Source organism: Mastomys coucha, unplaced genomic scaffold, assembly GCF_008632895.1.
Source record: "Mastomys coucha isolate ucsf_1 unplaced genomic scaffold, UCSF_Mcou_1 pScaffold21, whole genome shotgun sequence".
NCBI lineage: Eukaryota > Metazoa > Chordata > Mammalia > Rodentia > Muridae > Mastomys > Mastomys coucha.
This window is the reverse complement of record NW_022196904.1, coordinates 106,226,537-106,229,857: the sequence shown is the minus strand read 5'-3', so window position 1 is coordinate 106,229,857 and position 3,321 is coordinate 106,226,537.

Sequence of the window (3,321 nt, the reverse complement as noted above, 5' to 3'; positions counted from 1 at the left end):
CACACACACACACACACACACACACTGAGTGGTTACAGGCTGAGATCCGACTAGCCCAACAATGGCTGTCTACCAAAGGAATTTCCAAGAATCTAGTAGTTGTTCAGTCCACAAGGCTGGGTGTCTCAGCTGGTCTTCAGTATGCATTGGAATTCCAAAGAATAAGTAGCCTTTAATGCCAGTGAATGAATGGACTTGTCCGTGAGAACAAGGGTAAGCAGGCAATGAGAGCTAACTTTTTTCCACATTCTTTATATAGGCAGTCGCCTCAAATGGTTTAATGAAGACCAAATACCTCACATATGTACCCAGCCATTTGGATTTTAGTTAATTCCAGATGTGATCAAGTTGATAACCAAGAGCCATCACAATGATATTTCTGAATACCATTGGTAGACCAGGCTAGAAACCTGAGTTTAATATCAGAGTGATAAAGGCATAACTTATAAACAAGAAACTTATTTCTCACATTTCAGAAAGCTAGAAGTAGGAAATCAAGGTGCCAGCAGATTTTGGGTCTACTGAGGACTACTCCATAGTTCCTAGATGGGGCCATCTTGCTGAGCCTTCAGATGGTGGAAGGGAAAAGACCTGTTCTGGGGTTTAAAGACATTAATACCATTTACTAGTCATTGGTATTGCTCCTTCCTAAAGGCCTACCTCCTACCTTGGAAATGTGGATTTCTTGGGAGCATGGGGAAAGACTGGATGTATACAGACATCCAATCATAGCAACACTTCATATCCAGTGGGCTCAAATGGGCTCCCAGCCTTCCTTCACAACACATGATCAATGATACACTTATCATCCTAGTAAAATAAGACTCTACAAAGACTCAGGCCAGAGAACTTGAGGTCACCTTGACTCCTGTTCGTCTCACAAACCCAACACCTGTCAACTCTGATCACTAAACAGACTCATACTCTATTGTTCTCCTTGACCAGGATGACACATTCCTGTTCTTCACCTAGCATGTTTCCCCTTCCTCACCTTCCTGTCTGTATACAGGGATACCCATGTGCCAGGCTGGTTTCCAACTCATGATATAGCCAAGGATGACCTTTACTGGTGACTCTCACCTACCTCCTAAGCAAGTTGGAATCATAGGGGCTTGCCACCAAGCCCAGGTCACTTGATACCAAGAAGCTTATCCCCTAAGTGATTCTAAATCCTCTCAAGTTGGCTAGCCACAATGGCGATCACATCATCCATTCTAGACCTCATCTTTCCTCTGCTTCCAGTGCTTATACTGGTGTATGCAGCAGCAATAGCTACACGAAATGTCACAACCTTTGTTTGTAGTCTGCCTCCTTCAAGAATGGGAATAATCTCATGGTACACTGCATGCCTAGACTGGAAAATGAGAACTCAGGCACCTAGAGTCTGTTTATCAAGGGTATGGAATGGTTTGTTTGGTTTCTATAAAACTTTTGCCTATTTCAAAGCTGGCCCAGAAGACTCACTCAAGAGGAACTTGAGGGCTTCCTTCTGGAGTTATTGGGTTACCTCACTCATGCAGGGGCTGATATGCAAACCATTCACTGAAACAGCTGAGAAGACAATGGGCACCCAACTGAACCTCTTCCCTTCACACTGTGGCATAGCCCTCTTCACTGCATAGGCATCTGAGCAGGACACTGATGGCCAGTGACACGGCTTCCTTTCACATGCCTGATCTAAGCTCATACAGTTCTTTCTGCTTCGGGAAAATCTACTTTTTAAATAAAATATTTGCACAAGTTTTACTCATATTAAGAACACACACACAAAGCTAGTCCTGTGCTTATCTACCTGTTTGGTTGGCCCACACATTTCTAGAAGGAAAGGCTGCTGGAGTCATCCAGCAGATAGGAAATGAAGACAAACCATGAATGGATGTAATTAGCTTTATCAGGTTATTCTAGCTTTCTTGCATTACAATGACATTATTTGTAGTACTTTCCAAGGTTGGTGTGAGAACAGAAGGTGCTGGGAGAGCAACAGGGACAGTCTCTGGAGCAGGGAACTTCCAGTAATGTAGGTCCTCATTGACAGCGTTGCCATTCAAAAGCCTGTTTAACATGCTGCAGTATTTCCTGGGAAGCAGTTCTGTGAGATGGTCAGCCAGCAGTAATCATGACATCACAGAATAGTTACTGAGAAGTGAATCAAATGCCAAGCTTGGAGTTGTTTTTATAATGCACTGTCCAGTCTCCATAACAACCCTGGAGAGAAAAAGACAATTTACAAGATGGGACATGGTAGTAGTAGACACAGAGAGGTTAAGTGAGCTGCACAAGGTTACCCAGCAAAGAAGTAGAAGAGAGCTGAAGCTGAGCCCATCCACACTGAGACTCTTAACTGTTTTACGGTGACAGGTTTCTCTCTTTGTCCTAGAATGAGGAAAAGATGAAGTGGGAAGGCAGTTGAGCAGAGTCAGTCACTGGAGTCAAAGCTGAGACTGGTCATGGCTAAGATGCTGGCTAGGACTGGCATGCTTGACTAAAACACTAAGGAATGTCATGATGGGAGCTCAGGTGAGCCCCTGAGTGTGCATTCATTTAGTGTTGTCAAACAAACCTGTGCTCTGCAAGCAGACTGAATAAAAGCAGCCGTGCCCCTCAAGTCCTGAAGCAGCTACTTACAAGACTTTTATTTAAGTAAATGCTGCCAATTGGGTCTCAGGGTCCTCACAGGAGGCCTGGGCTGACTCTGAGGTGGAGGAAATCTCAGTAACTGAACCACCAAGCTTTAGCTGGAAGTCAAGAGTGTTGGCGTAGTCCAGGTGCATCTTCCAGATCAAGGGCTGAAAATGGCCCAATGTGCATTTCCCCCTAGCGTGGTATTTAATTACTGGGGACAGGCATGTGGGTGGAAGGTGTACAGAGTCAATATTCTGTCTTTGGGTTTATGAGCTTCACTGATTTTCCTGGAGGAAAAGGCTGGCTGCCCTTTAACCTTGTTCCCAGAGGCAGGTTTGCTGAAACCAAAGAGGCTGGCAGTTGTTTGCAGAGGATGCACAATGCCCTTGGGGAGGCAGAAGGTAGCCAGGTGAGAGGATGAAGGTAGGAACACTGACTGCCCTTTCTGTCAGACAGCAACTCACCTGCTCGCACCAGCTGCTTTCCAGCTGTCATCAGATCTTTCCCAGGGTACCTCCTCTGACTCCCTCTAACTGCCTGTTTCTCCCAGCACTATGGATACTGCCCTACCAAGGCTGCCATCTTGTCCTGGGACAGAAGCTTAGACTCCTAACTCACCCATCCCCTTGCTCTTGCTTTATTCTAGTATCTCATCTGAGCCAATAGAGAGCTGCCTTAAATAAAACCATGGTGTAAGGT